Here is a 16378-nt window from a genome sequence, read left to right as displayed (position 1 = left end):
TGTATTACAGCTTTTGAGTTAGCTGAGCTATCTAGTCCAATTAAGGCATTTTTCATTATTGGGCCCTTTGTGTTTACGAGGGAGTTGTGCACTAAGCCGCCATCCAAATGTCATTATAATAAGACAAGCTATACTTTAACATACTCATTCTGGTTTGTTTGGCTGTAAAATGAAAGTTTAAACAGTATATTAATGACATTTATTAACACATCTTACCAGAGACCTGAGACAGCTATCAATAGAACAACATTTTGGGGGGGAAATGAATCATGATGGTTAGCTTACTTTGAGTGCAGCTGGTTCAAGTCATTGGAGGCATTATAGATTGGCCTCCCCGTGGTAGAGATGAAGAACCATTCATCTTCCTCTGCGTCATCCCTCTTGTGCGTCTTGGAGTTCAGGAGTTGTGGCTGCACCCGTGTGAAATACAGGTGCAGCCACAAGCAGAATAAAGATTAAATTCTGCTCTTGAACAAGTTCTGACAGATTCTCTCAGGAAATTTGATGAACTTACAAACTCCTCCTCCTGTGACAGGTCAAACGTGGCCACTTGTTGTGCAGCATTCTTGTGCTCCTTTACACTAATAATGGTGTTGCCTGACTTATTTGTCTTTCTGACAATCCACTCCTGCACCTGCACAAAACAAAGATATTACATTGATCAGTAAGGATAATGGCAAAAAAATCAGAAGACATTTATTAATAATCGTGCCACTTACGTCTAGCTCCAAGAGGAAACCCGGCCACCAGAACTGTTTTTATCTCAGGATAGAGATGTTTTACCGCCTTTTTGAACTTCTCATACTTCTCGACCTTCCTTTCCTCCGCATCCAACAGCGTGCATTCTGTTTTTTCAAACAGATAGTCACGTCAAGAATCAAGGCAGTGCGATCCCGGATCATGATGAGGTCCAGTACTCCCGTAACACTGTCTCCAGACACAAGTCTTTTTCCCTCATCGCATGCCAGCCCATGTCTTCACCCTCCTTTTTAAGGTCGTCACATATTTTGTTTCGCTGGCCACGCGATTTCCTTTTGAGCTTTACACAGTTCCCAATAATATGCTGCATGGTCTCTTTTTCTTGTTCACAGAGTCTGCACTGTTGTGACTCTTTGGGCCCCCTTCCTCTCGACAGCAGTGAGAGGTTAGGGAGTGTGTTGGTACGGAGTTGCAGTGCCGTGATTAGTTCGGATTGTTTCAGCCGATGCTTTTCAGGGTCCCGGGTCCAGCTGTTGGAGATTTTGTCATTCCTGAACACAACAGTGCCCAAGCCCTGCCTCACCAATTTGCTCCAGTTGTCAAACACCCTCTCTCTCCACACTGACGTGTTTACCCCGCTTGTGTCGATTTGCCCTAGGTCCAGCTGACTTGTTTTCTCGGGCTTTGGGAGGGAGGCTCTGGATATTGTTTTGGTGCACTGGTAGGTTGAGTTGTACAGAGACATCGTTCTCTTGAGCTGGATTGCCGGGATGTGTGCAGCCATTTTCGTGATGAAAAGTCCCCCATCCACACACCTGCTGTACAGCAGGACGTCGGTGGTGAAAGGCTCCAGATGGAGTCATTTCTTCACCTGTGTGCCAATGTCCCTGTCACATTCATCCAGCGCCGTTTGAGAGGCCGAGCTGTGGTCTGCGACGTACACCACCTGTGGAATGGTGTACGTTCTCAAAAGCTTGACCTTCTGAGATGGTTTCAGGGGGGCCTTGGATAACTTGTCCATCAAATCTTTTATTGTTTTCTGAATGGGGTTTCAGGATCCTTTTCCAGGGAACTTTTGAGAGAGTTCCGAGTGGGTCAGGGTGTAAGACCCGCCACTCTTGACTGCGATCTAAGTGATGACAAGCGATCAAGCCAAGTGACCCCTCTGACTGACTGTGATAGGACAGGTCGCCTGCTGTCATAGAAGGAAAGATGTGGTCCACCCCGAGACGGGAGCATGCTCGTCAGCCGACGGCATGTGTTGCTGGAGTAGGGGCGGCTCCAGGCAGCACGGACATTGCGAGCGGAGTAGTAGTCAGGAGCAGGCTACTACTCAAGAGAAGGAAGGAGGAGAGCCCGGCTGGGACTCCTACCAGGAGAAAGGTACCACCTGGAGCGAGGAGAGCTCTCTTCTTGGCTGGGAAGAGAGCGGGAATGATCTTCCTTAGCACGGAGAAGGGATGGAAGCCCAAGCAGGCTAACACTGAACTCCACACCCAGCCTCTCCAACATGTGGAGAAGTGGATCCAGTGCCAGGTTGAAGCGCAGTGGAGACATCGGATCGCCCTGTTTCACGCCCACCCTGATCCCGATCTTTCTGGTGTCGCCTTTAGCAGTTTTTACTGTCAAGTAGCAATTCCTGTAGGAGTCCTTGATGAGACCTCTGATCAACTCATCCACTCCATGTCTCTCAAGCACCTCGGCAATATGCTTGTGGGAGACGGTGTCGAAGGCCTTGGTCAGATCGATGAACACTGCGGCTAGCCGTGTGGCATGTCGCTCGGTGTGAAGTCTTAAAAGTACTAACACACTTACCGCAGATGAAAAGAATCACCCTTGGCTTGTGTGCTTTCCTTAGGTTAGTCTTGGCAGCTCGCACCGAGCCCAGACTAGCGGCGCAGAACCTGCACGTTTGGACTAGCTATGGTACCGTCGCAGGAGCGTGCACAGCAGTCGCCTCCGTAACACTGAGGGCTGGGGTTGGTCTCTTCCCCTCTCCTGTCGTGGTTGTTCTTAGGAGGGGGACACCTGCATTACAGTTTGACAGGTGTACTGCCCCAGTCAAACCACTGTCCCCGGAGCAGGGACTTTGCTCTGTGGACAGTGGCACACTTGCAATGATTTCATAATTAAGATGAATCGTGTTGCACACAAACATAAAACGGGTGTCCACGCGTGTAGTGTGAGGCCCCAAGTCTAACGAGATAATCTGTGTTCATGTCAGACGCTCCTGTGAATTCACAGTAATTTACCTTTTTAGTTTGGCTTTTTGCAAACTCGCAAACATCACATATGCTGAAAATGGGACCCCCTGGATCATGAAAGGAAAAACCTTCAAAACATTGAAATGTTAGCTGATCTACAGTGGACATCACTTGTGGGTCCTCCCTCAGAGCCTTGGACTATCTTTTAGTGTCCTGGAAACTATTTTTCATAATTTTGAATATATAATGTATATATAGGGTTTTTATGAATTTTGACACAATTTAACTTATTTCCTTGTAAATGGTCACATCAAAAGCACATGCAATGAAAAGAGGAGGCCATACCGTGTGTTTTGAGCTGTATTCTGTCTGTTTTTAGTAGATTTGGTGTTTACATTAATTTGTTAGAGTAATATGCCAGCCACTGGCATATTACTCTAACAATGGTTTTTAAAAATGCAGACGGCACAAAACCTGTCAGGGATGGAACACGTTGGTCACTTTGGTGTTCAAAAGACACAGTTGAGAGCGTTGTGTTGTTGTACAACTGGCATCTGTGCAGCAACTTTTAGTGCAATGGAGGTCAAAGGTCAGAGCTTTTTACCAGGCTTACCTGAACATGAAAAACATCAGAGCATAATATTTTGGCTTTGTGAACATGTGTTTACATTCTGAACAAACTGCAAATCCTGAGCTTTAACTTGGCGTATATCCTTCTGGTAGTGCTTGTAATTTAAAATCAGGACAGGCCTGCACACTTTTTTATCCCAAACACACATGCTGCCCCTGATTACCTGAGACATTTCTCCAAATGCTCCGACTCCGTTACTGCCGCAGAGACGCCTGAGGCAGCGTTGTTTTTATCTCCATGAGATGAATCCCAGGATGCTGGACTTTAATGGGGTGTCGGAGCGTCGTTTATGCCACAGTCATAATTCATGCACATAACAGGGTAGACTGAAGAGCCCTGGGAACTGAAATTGAATCTGAGCTTTAAAATGTGATATGACTCCAGTAAATCAGATCATGCTAGCTTGAAAGACCAGGTTAAATATGGAGACTAGATCTGACATCTGACCCTCCTCTGGAAGCTGATTGAAATCGACCACGCTAAAAGTCTGGTTATTAGCAGCCATGGAAAGCCAACACTTAGCTGCTCCTCTCTCCTCCCCCCTCTCCTTAGGGACTCCTCCCTCCTCCTCCAGTCTTCTCATCTCCTCCTCCTCCCTCCTCCTCCCATCTACTCAGCTACTCCTCCCATCTCCTCAGCTGCTCCTCCCTCCATCCTCCTCCTCCTCCTCCCGTCTCTTCAGCTCCTCCTCCTCCCTCCTCCTCCCATCTACTCAGCTCCTCCTCCCATCTTCTCAGCTACTCCTCCCTCCATCCTCCTCCTCCTCCTCCCGTCTCTTTAGCTGCTCCTCCCTCCTCATCCACCCATCTCCTCAGCAACTTCTCTGGGGAACACCCCCAACTCCGGGAGTGATGTTCAAACAAGGAAATGTGCATCATGTAGCAGGTGGATGTGACTCCCCTCATTGAGACCTGCTGATAGATGTAACAGCGGAGCAGAAGAGAGAGACTGAGATAGTGATGTAACAGACATGCGTGCTGGTATTTGACATGTTTTTTGGGGGGGGTTTCTTCCCGAATACAAATGATTTTTAAAATATTTATATGAAACAAATATTAGTTAAAAAAAACACTTTGTGCTTTGCTGAATACATTATTTGTATTCGGGCACAACCCTAATCTCTACTCTCTTCTGGGCTCATTTCTTTAGGAGCTACTCCACAATCTTGTTAAGATGCTCCAGATGCTCATTAACACACAAACAGGATTATTCCTCCTCCTGCTTTAACTTCTTTATCACCTGGCTGCTATGAAATCTCTCTAAAAGTTTGTTTTTCTTTTTGCATAAAGTTTGTAAGCCCATTTTTTATCCAAGGCTTTTTATTATAACCACGTTTATGTTAACATGGTGTTGTTGGACAATGTTTATCATACAATGATAAGTCATATATTTATCATATATTTCATATTAATCATATATTGCAAACACAGATAAATAGTCGCTTAATGTTGCACAAATGGAGGTTTTTCTACTGGGCTTGGTGATCAATAGGTATAGCCCTCTTCTCAGATTTTCTGGACATCAGATTTTCTGGATGCATTATAATGCATCCAGAAAATGTTTAGATATGTTATGTTTAGATACATTTAGGAGGTCAATATTAAATAAATCTCCACAGATTGCAGACGTTTTATTTTCATTAATTCTTTCAAACTATCTTAAAATGTTTCTACATGTGACCCCGGTGTTCTGTATACACAAGTATATTCCTCATCCCTCTTGCTTCAATTTCCATGGTTATGCATTCCATTAAATCATCAATTACAGTTGTCATATATTCGACTGGTTTGCATTTCAAGTCACTGTCCACATACTGGGCCACACCCCCTCCCCTGTTGTTGGTTCTATTGATATAAAGAAGCTCAAAACCTTCAATATGGAAATCAATACCTTTCTCTTGATTTAACCATGTCTCAGATAATCTCAGATAAGTCTCAGGCTATAAAATTGAAATTAAGTTTAAATATATTCAAATTTTCATTGATCTTAGGTAAATGGTAAATGTTGATTTTTGTTTTATTTTGAGTCACTATCAAGGTGTAGAAAATCTTAATTCGCTCATACGGCGAGTTTGAATACATTTTCAAAAGAAGTGCAACACCGCTGCAGCTGTGAAAGAGAGGGAGAACATTGCTGCTCGGGTCAATGCGTAAGTTTAAATGTAGTCCTTTGCAATCACAATATTACAGGGGGAAACTGCTTGAATGGTAGCCTATTAATTTATTTCATTTAGGTCCAATCCGGCTGGGGAGAAGCGCACTTGGCAGCAGCTCAAGATGAAATATAAAAACATTGTTTAAACAGGTGAGACCTCGGCATAATCTCATGGGGGAACCTCATTTTCATCATGTTTTACATTGTAAAGTAAATATTAAGTGGCTGTTTGACTGTGCAGTTTTATCCCCAACATAATGCTGGTTTGACAAACACAAATGTCTTCTTATCTACATCATGTTCTGTTAAATAATTAATCCTATTTAAACTAACACAGACTTCTACTCAGCCAACAGAAAGAAGGCAGATGCCCGTAAAACGGATGGTGGTCCAGCACCGCCACCTCTAACGGAGGCAGAGGAGCTGGCCCTAAACCAGACTATAGGAAGGCCAGTGGCTGAGGGAATCCCTGGAGGGAGCTCATCCTCTAAGCCCACCCCCCAAGACACAAGTGCCTTTATAAAATGTAATATTCCTAGGCCTATATATCTTTTTTGGCCTATTCATACAAATATTTATTTCCCTTTCATGTCTTTTTTTTCTTTTGTCCCAACAGATTCTGATGGTGCTATCTGCCTGGTGGAGCCCCCTCACGCCACAACAGACCTTGTAACTGTAAGTAGGCAATACTCCAAAGATTTAGCCAAATGGCAGTTTAAGTATACTGAAACATATCACTCATCTAGGATGAAGAGGACGAGAAAACTGTTTCTGCTGCCTTTACAGACGGGGATCCAGAAAGGCCTATAGAGGTAACATCTTGATATGTTACTGATAGTTCTCTTCCCATTCACATTTCTTACCATTCTGGTGGAAAATAGAGTGACATTTCTAGAGTGAGTATTAACACAGTCTCATCCTTTTTAACAGAGCATGGCTGGGCAGCAGCAGGAGGGTCTCTCAACTTCCACTGCACAGATTGACACAGTGAGATAGATGTTCAGTAAACACCAGAGGTTCATTCTGTGGAATTCATGTGCAACTGTATAATTTAATGTCCTCCTTATGTATTCCTAGTTACCAGTAAAAGAAGTTTACGGAATACACCTGCAGAAAAAAATACAGAAAACTGACAAAGAAATGCAGTACATGGACCGCCAGATTAGGAAGGCAGATCTGGAAATTGAAATACTGGAGCACAAGCTAGAGGTGGGTGCATGGTTACAGGTGAATTATGTTAATTATGTTAACTATTGGAACATAAACTAAACTAGCTTTTGTATTTGTAGGAAATAAAGAAGACCAAATGAAATGTGTATTATGTCTTTATTTGACTGCTGTGGTGGTGGTGATGATGGTGACTTAAACTCTAAAGTGATTCTGGCATATGGTGTCTCTGACTGCTCTGCTGTCCTGGATAGCTGGCAGGTGGATGGGGTCATCATCATCAGGGTCTTCAATTTGTAGGGCAGGGTGTTGCTCTCCTCTAATAGTGGCAATATTATGAAGAACAACACATGCCACAATAATATCACAGGCCCTCTAAGGGGTCACCCTGAGGTGACGTAGGCACTGGAAACGGGCTTTCAGCAGGCCTATGGTCATCTCCACCCAGGCTGTCGTACTGCAGTGAGCCCAGTTGAAGTTCTGTTGGGGGCCTGGTTCAGGGTCAGGGTAAAGGGTCAGCAGCCTAGGTTGGCATAGTTAATCCCTGTCACCCAGCAGAAGGCCATCAAACTCTCCTGTAATGTATAGTGGATACATTAGAGTGTATTAAAGGAGGGAGACAAGTGAATTATATTGTGCAAAACTTTAGGCTGCTTACCACGTTGCAGTCTGTTGCTCAGGTTAGACTTGCGATATATCCTCGAGTCATGAACAGACCCAGGCCACTTGGCCTCCACATTGGAAATGATGTATGCAGCATCACATATGATCTTGACACTGCAGAGAATGACAGATGTTAGTTGAACTATGATGCAGTCTTTAACATTTTGAAACAGTAGTCAATCTAAATGTACCTGTACATTTATGCTGTGAATGGACTTCCTATTCACATAATCGGCTTCATTACGTGAGGGAGCCGTGATGGGAATGTGTGTGCCATCTATGCAGCCAATCACACTGGGAAATCTTAAAAGAAACTAAAATTACTAATCCCAGTCTGAGGTTGCAGCACAATGTTATTAACAGAATATAACTTAAAATTAAAGCTGCAAGCAGCGTTGAACGGGCCCTCGCGCCTCTGCGGATGTCAGGCTGCGGTGCAATCGAAGGGCTTCTGTCACGGGCATGTAGATGTCTTCAGACCCAGGCTGTTTTCAGACAGTGCAAGAAGGAGATATACTTCACTTCCTTTGTCCTCTATTTTGCCTGCTGCTGGGGCTGCTTTGCTGAAATTTCATAGGGGGCTCTATTCAGCCAGTTTGCATCACTGATGGAATATTGTCATGTAGACGTGTTCAGGCCGGGAGTCTTATCAAACATGTAAAGTTTGGTGCAGACTGGAGCATTTACAATAAAGTTATAGCAACTTCCTCTGTCATGGCGAAACATCAAATCTCAACGGTGTGAGGATGACAATTTTCTGCAGGGTGAGACATGTCTGTCTTGCTCACACCTGTGGCATCAAAATTATGCAAGTTTTGGGCCCATTCACTTGAATTTCAATTAGTTAAATTGAAAACTCTTGATGAGTTTGTGTGTAAAACAAATTACTCTCCTAATTTTCATCAAGTCTATTTTTAGAAAAGGAAATAATTTTAACCCACATGACCTGGTCAAAGTTTGACTGAAATGTGTACTGTCAGGTGTGTAGAGACAATAAGTAACTGCAGCTGGACACAGAAAAATACTCATATATTTGAATGGAGAGTGTGAGCGAACCACTAGGTGTTTGGGCCTTAATAAGGGAAAAACTGCAGTACAGAGCTACAACTTTTAGTTTTGATGTACTTTATCACTAAACTGTCACTCTCACTCCATTTTTTCCCTTCCCCTCATAGGTCATCCCCACTATTGAATTATACATATAAGACCTATAGTTATTGTAAAATAAATGATAATAACACCAAACTTCATACAAAGTTTGTATAATGTACTCTATGTATATAGGCCTTTCTGCTGTATCCTACAAAAATGAACTGCATTCAACCCCCACACCAGTGGCGGCTGGTGACTCAAATAATTGGGGAGGACAGGAGGAAAACCAACGTGGAATCTTACAACATACCGCATCAAACTATATCATTGTCCCCCACCTGATGACATCAGAGGGGTGGGGGGCAATTTTATATGCCAATAAAACAATTTGCTTTTAAAAACAAAAAACCCCTGAGTGGTGTAAAGGCTGCGTCTTTAAAGACATTTAGCATATACATATTGTTTCTAAACAAAGAAGAACTCATTTTAGCCATGCAAGAAGGGAGATCAAAATATAAAAAAGAATATTTGGTTGAAATAAACCATTACCAAATCTCAGTATTATTTACAACATAATTTTTCTCTCTTCTTTGGAGAAGACAGGTAAAATGATGCTCCAAGGTAGGACGGCCTCCCTAATCAATCAACAACCAGAATGCAATATTGACATCGAGTTGGTCCAATGATAGTTTCCAAAATTCATCTTCAATTCTCTCCACTGTAAGGCAGAGTAGCAGCAGTAGATAGCTCCTTGCAATAGCCAATGCAACAGCTGGCTTGTTGTAGCAGCCTGAGGGACTCTTATACATCCATGGAAGGACCGTTAAGGACTGTTGTTAAGCTAATGGGAGGAATTATCTGGACTGGGCAGCGCAGCAGCAGCAGGACACCGCCAGGGAGCGGCTGGAGAGAGAAAGAACTGGAGAAACAACCAGGAGAGTTAGCTTGTTTGTCATTGTTGCTAATGATATCAGACTGGTTAAGCAGCAGCCATAAAGTTCTGTTAACTAACAAACAAGATGACCAACAGCCACAAATGGATGTTATGACATGAATACTTCATCTCCATGATAGAAAGAAGAAGACATCAGATAACGTGAGTCAGATACAGCTTCTCTCTCTCTCTGTCTCTTTGGTCTCTAATTTCATCTCGGATGGTTAAATGTCTCTCTGTGTGGCTGTTGTGTGAATTTATCTCCTTAACAAGAGTGCAGCAGAGATATATATAATGTGCTGTGGGTAGTTTGCTTGTTGAAGTTACAGTGAGCTGTCTGGACTCACTCATTCATGTGGAATTGATCCCGTTTTTAATTGAGTGGTTGTTCAGTCATCTGTTGATGTTGTATGATTAGTGTGCAGGAGGTCTGGCTGCTTGCTTCTGACAGTTTCTTTAGTTCACTTTCAAGCTGAGCCACATATTAAGTAATAAGCTTAAAGTAATGTTATTTTATACCGTAAGGATCAAAGCAGTGATCAACAAATGGTGAACAGAAGATGGGAAGGGAGGGCATTTGCATACAATATCAAGGCAAATCAAGGGGCAAATACAGGAGGGGTCAAATCAGCAGGGGTCAGGAGGTAGGAGGGACACAACTGGTGTATGTTTGATCAAAGGGTTGTCTCAGACGTCACCTGATCATCAAGTCTCCAAACCAAATGTGTATTCTTCTTCAATTATCAAGTCTGCTCCCAAATGTGTATTCTTCTTCAATCCACGCTTTTTTTATGTAGCCATAGTCTACTCAGTCGAAATCTATTTCAATTTTAAACAAAAAATCTGAATTTTCCACCTCCATGGGTAGAATAGGTTGAGTTGCAGTGGTGTACATGATTTTAGTGGTTGTTTGATAAATGAGTTACAAATGGATTTAAGACAGGTGATCAAAAGGCTAATAACAGTCTAGATTCCAAATCCAAGCAAGACAAATTCAAAGATTACATAAATTAATGCTCCTAATTTTTCTTCAAACCAATCAAACAGACCAGTGGTGACAGGGTTATGCAACGATTTGGCAATATTATTCAAGTGATTAGTTATCTTTTGTATGGTGGCATTGTGGTCACGTATGAAAGTACAACATTCAGCTCCAATTAGTGCACAGGTTCTTCCTTGAGAAGCCAGTAAATAATCCAATGCAGCATGATTTTGTAAAGTCATCATTCTAACAGCAGTCATTTCTTGTGAGGGCATGGACATGCCTTTTGCAGTAGTGTTTGCAAGGTCTTCAACCAAATGAGAAAGGTCTCTTATTTGATCCAAAGCCGCCATGACTCTGTAACTTGGAATGAGAGCACCGAAAAATCTTGTCCATGGTGTTTGTGTGTGTGTGTACAAGTCTCTTTTAACATTGCGTGCTTCAGGTGGCACAGTAAAGACTCTCATGGCTTGTATCACATGACCCAGACCGCATCTTCCAGACCATCCGGTAAAAATTCATAAGCTTTCATGCCACAAATCCAGTATACACCCTTTGGTAGTGGTATAGAACAATGACCGATCATTGTAGCAAGGTGATTATAATCATCAATGGGGTCTGATGATGGCTGTTGTTTTAGAGGCACATTCCTTTTTGACTTATCAGTGAGTTCTTCTGTTGAATTGTAAATTGTGTCACATTTGGATGTTCCTAAGTGAATAGTTCCTTTACCTTCAACACACCATTTTAATGTCTTTGGAACCATTGTGAGGGTGAGAGGGTTCAGGAGTCTTGCAGGAATAATTGTTGATTTGAGGTGGGTTGGGACAGGCACAGTGTTCGTAGGTTGAGTTAAAGTGTATTATGTGGCAGGTGTCACAGGAAGTAATGTGCAAGGCCATCAATGGAAGTCCGTCTGAAAAACAAAGCTACAACCTGACCAGTTAAAAATAAAATAAAACAAGCTGAATACAAGCCAAATTAAAGTTCTCTCTGTCTTTGCTAAGGCTTCCAGTGAAATGCAGATTATAAACAACATGTTCATGCTCATGAACGTTAATGTGAAGCAACCAGCTTTTTGAATATCACCGTTTGGGTTTAGCCAAAACACTTTCCTGTTGCTTCATATGTCCTTCATCTGTCCTGTCACCATGACGATGTGTTTCTTTGGCTTCTCTAAACAGGCATCAACATGCCGATGGCTTTTTATCTTCATCAAGGTGCCTCAGTGTTTCAGCATAAAAAGGAACATATCATGCTGTAGCAATATTGGTTAATCAGATATGAAATATTCAGTTTAGACTGGCAGTTTGGAGACACACGTGGTTTTTAGTTCATATTGATATCAGTAACTGACAGATGTTATTTCATCAGAAGCTCAGATAACCTGGAATAACATGTAAATGTATATCATTGCTTCACATTACATTGCATTGTATTCTGTTAAGATACAGAAGAGAAGATATGTTGCAGATCATATTTAAGGACCAGTGGAGATACTGATGCTTGTTGCATTGAACCTTTGTCCAGACATTTTACTGCCTAGTTCATAATACATGTGCTCGATTGGAAGAGCAAACAGAACTGAAGTGAAATATGAAATACTTTTGTCTTCACCTGGTTAATACTGAGAATATTTGTTTTATGACCAGATTGTTGTGAGAATGTGTTTCAGGCTGGTTTCTCTGAGCTGCAGGTTTAGTGTTTTTCATACTTTTCACCCTCCAACTGGTGAAGTATCAGTTTTTGGGTCATGGAACAGATCTATGTTTTGGGACTTTAAGCCCACGTAGCTCTGTAGTGTTTTTTGTTTGTATTTGGTCTGCTGGTATTTAAGGCTTTCTTGAGCCTGCTTGTGTTTTTGGTTGTCTGTTTGCACTGTTTCCCTCCTGTCTTCCTGTGCTCTTCCCCAGCCTGCTTTTCCCTCACACCTGTCCTGCATTCAGCCTCGTAGGCCCTTTTCTCAGTGTTTTCTCCAACCTATCAGCTTCTTTCCTGTTCTCCTGTTTCATCTCCTCATTAACCTCACTTGAGTTTCGCAGCCCATCTCCCCACCTGCACCTCATCTCCTCGTTAGTTCATTTAGTATTTCAGTCTTGTGTTTTAGTTCAGTCTTGTTGGATCCTTTGTAGCTCAGTTTTGTTCTGTCCTGTTCAGTTTTGCTTTGCCTGCATTTCTGAGACTTAATAAAGATAATTCTTCAGTTCCTGTGCCTGATGTCTCCTGCATTTGGGTCCATCTGCTCTGCTACTATGAACTCCTGTACTAAAAGTGAACTTTATAAATGTAGAAAAACAACAGTCAGTCACTTTTCAAATCAATTTAATATGATTTATTTCTGGCTTCAGGTTTATTTCTCCCAAAAAAGAACAACTCTGCTTGAAACATCTTGATATTTCAGTAAAAGCAATAAGTAGTAAATCATCAGAAATTGTTCTGGGCTGCTGTTTTTATTCCAGATCATCTTCATCCAGGACTTCAAATCTGTGAGTTTGCACAGATTGCATCTTTTGGCCTTACCATTCTGGCTCACACCTCAATCTTCCCTGTGGTGCAGAGAGGCAGAAAGAAAGGTTAAAACACTTAACACTTATTTTAACACTTTAATGTCCTAAAATTAAAAGCATGATAAAAACAAAAACTGGATTTTTTCACCTATTTTCACTTTTATTTGAATACAAATATAAATAATTTTGCTACAAATATAAATACTGGGCTCTCTGCACATCACTAGTAAGAATACAATTCAACATGTAATTTTCAATAATAAATGAATAATGAATGAATATTTACTTGGCTTTAAATTGAAGAATTGAGGGAATTTTCTGTTTTTCCCTAAATTCAGTACCAAATTATATTTTTCTTTCCAGGATACTTGCATGGAAGTAATTAGGACCATGAAATAGTGTGAACCAATCCTTGGCTGGAAAAGTTCAGTTAATATAGTATTTTGTTTTTACGGTTCAAATAATTTCAGAGAACTTTGCAGCTTGGCAGTAATCATAGGGAAAATAGAGACTGTTTAACTGGAACACTTCTAATTAATTAATTCCAATTTTTTAGCCAGCAAAACCTAAAGTATTTTAGTAAGTGCACAACAGGTCAGTTGATCATGCAAAAATGTGAAATTTGTCAACATGGTAAAAATGAAATTCATTATATCCTTCATTATATTATATCCTCCTCCATTATATTAGCTATAACAGCTAATTCTCACCTCATTTATCTCCTTTTTGAGCCACGGGAGATTTGGGTTGAGACACATAGTTATGCCACTGTCGGTTGTAACCCTAGAAACAGGAAACAGAGAAATGAAACAATTAGACATTTTTACCTGAATGTTGGCTGATGCTTCTATCCACAACACCTTATTAAACATTAGTCCCACTGTGTTTTTTTAATTAAATATTGACTTGAAGAGAGCCCAGTATTCCTCTGTTGTTGTTACAGCAGTGTCTTAAGTGTCGAATATCAGACAAACATTTATCATTTGACAGATTCCTTCATGCAACCAAACCTGAATGAAGCTCAAGTATCCTGTAATACAGTATATTTAACCATGAAACAGCTATGATTTCATGTCACTGAGTGGTGTTCTGGTATCATAAAGTTCTTCTCGACTAGTTTTCCAGCAGATTACAGTAATGACATCAGAGAGAGATGAATATAGATTTATTCAGGTTTAGTATGTTTAAAGACATGTTCAAAAAAACATGCTACACTTACACGAGGGCATGGTGCCAGCAATGAGGTCGTGGATGCTGTTCATAACACGCCTTGATTGACCCAATAGAAGTCTTCCTTGGAGCACTGCTGGCTGCACAGCAGTCTTGTTCCACAACACGAGCTGTGCCAGACCATCACACACAGAGAGAGAGTTACTGTGAATCAGTTTTTTACTCATCAATACAACAAGCATGACACACTGTTACACACTGGGAGGTACCCAGACAACGTGATCGGTCCAAAATTCAACACTAATACTTCTTTATTCATATAGACATCAGGCTGTGATTCATTTCTAAAGGGGTTAAAAACTTAGAAACGTAGGTCTTTCCCAGCTTGCAGTTTTTATTGAAGCAAGACTCTACATCTGCAAGGGGCTGCATAAAGGACCAGTATAAGATCAATAAGGAGCTTTTAGCTGTAAATCATACAAAGATATTCCAGTAGAGTCCAAGAATATAAATATAGACCTTTAAATTGTCACTGTTGTTGACTTCTCGTAATCAAATTATATTACTATATTTATTGTTTCTTCTGTTGGTTTTTACTGTCAATCAATCTAACTTTATTTGTATAGCACCTTTCATACAGGTCAGTGCAATTCAAAATGTTTCACAGATCTCACATTGTAAACAAATGTAAACAGTAGAACAAGCACTATGAAACTATGTTTGAAAATGTGCTAAATAGATGAATACATAAATAAACAATAGTAATAATAATTGTTTTTACAAACTGTACACTAAATGCTATTGTGTGCAGCAGTCTATAGGTCAGAGGAAAACCTTTCATGTGCAGTACTACATTACTGTGCAATGTTCTATAAAAACATGAGATATTTCTCCTTATATTTGTTGCATTAAGCACAAATTCATAATGACATTGCAGAACAATAGTTTGTTGACTAGTATAACTTCATTACTCTGTACTTAAAGCCGGTGACAAATTAATTGTGAGAAGGACGCATAAATCAATGACTAATTCATAGTTTTAAAGATAGAAGATTAGAGATAAAAGGATATTGAATTATTAAGTGGCAATTTTAACAATTGTTTCTTTATCGTAGCTTTTTGAAAAAAAATCAAATTAGTTGTATTAGAACTTAAAACTGAAAAGGTGAATAATTATTCCACTTTTATACTCTAAACTCTACAAATTAGACGCATTTTCTTGCAAAATAATAAATAGAAGCAGGTTTTTACTTTACTTCCAGAAGTATAGTCTGATTTTTTCATTCTTTTTTTCTTATTGGTTTACTTGACAGAATATACAAATGGATAATATTAATGTTAATAGAAAAATTGACAAAATATCATCTACAGCATGTTTTACACTTGTTATGCTAGTAGCAAATTTTTACTGTATATCCAAAAAGTCAAAGGCGACTGAATTTGTTTCAGATTCTTGAAAATATCTTCAAGAATTTAAAACAAGTCCAGTTGCTCTTGACTTTTTGAATCTACACCAGTGGAGGCTGGTCCATAGAGGCAGAGGAGGTTCATCCTCCATTTTTTGAGAGGCAAAAGTGAGATCAAAATATAAAAAAGAATATTTGGTTGAAATCAACCATTACAAATCTCAGTATTATTTATAAAGTATTTTTTCTCTGTTCTTTGGAAAAAATCTATTACTGAAATTCTGTTTAAAATGTTTCAACAGTGACACCTGCAGGGCAGGAGGAGAAAGGGCAGTGTGTGAAGTGGAGGGGGGGCAATTGGTGGAGGTGGAGTGGGGGACAGAGGAGGACGGGTGCCTGCTGTCCTCCGCAGGGCGGGATCTCTTACATTGGACTTAATGTATTTCATTTTTTTTCATGCTAATCTATGATTGGCCATGACACGTAAAATGACGCTCCAAGGGAGGCTGTCCTCCCTAACCAATCAACAACCAGAATGTAATATTGACATCAAGTTGGTCCAATGATAGTTTCCAGATTTCATCTTCAATTCTCTCCACTGTAAGGCAGAGTAGCAGCAGTAGATAGCTCCTTGCGTTAGCCAATCCAACAGCTGGCTTGTTGTGGCAGCCTGAAGGACTCTTTATACATGAATGGAAGAACTGTTAAGGACTGTTGTTAAGCTAATGGGAGAAATTATCTGGACTGTGTAGCGCAGCAGCAGCAGGAT

At 40.7% G+C, this 16378-nt stretch overlaps 2 long non-coding RNA genes across 2 annotated transcripts; both read right to left on the bottom strand.

The window, feature by feature from the left end:
- Positions 1–453: 453 nt before the first annotated feature.
- LOC122983184 lies at positions 454–4358 on the bottom strand. Its single transcript, XR_006403612.1, has 3 exons — positions 4338–4358; positions 720–4120; positions 454–634 (listed from the first exon to the last, which is right to left on the bottom strand). It is a non-coding gene; the product is annotated as an uncharacterized LOC122983184 (long non-coding RNA).
- An 8473-nt stretch (positions 4359–12831) lies between these two features.
- On the bottom strand, positions 12832–13814 carry LOC122983193. The gene is made up of 2 exons (XR_006403621.1): positions 13744–13814; positions 12832–13072 (listed from the first exon to the last, which is right to left on the bottom strand). It is a non-coding gene; the product is annotated as an uncharacterized LOC122983193 (long non-coding RNA).
- Between the last annotated feature and the right edge of the window lie 2564 nt (positions 13815–16378).

This window comes from Thunnus albacares, chromosome 5 (genome assembly GCF_914725855.1).
Source record: "Thunnus albacares chromosome 5, fThuAlb1.1, whole genome shotgun sequence".
NCBI classification, from domain to species: Eukaryota; Metazoa; Chordata; class Actinopteri; order Scombriformes; family Scombridae; genus Thunnus; species Thunnus albacares.
Note: the sequence above shows the minus strand (reverse complement) of the source record. Positions and strands in the feature narration are given on the sequence as shown.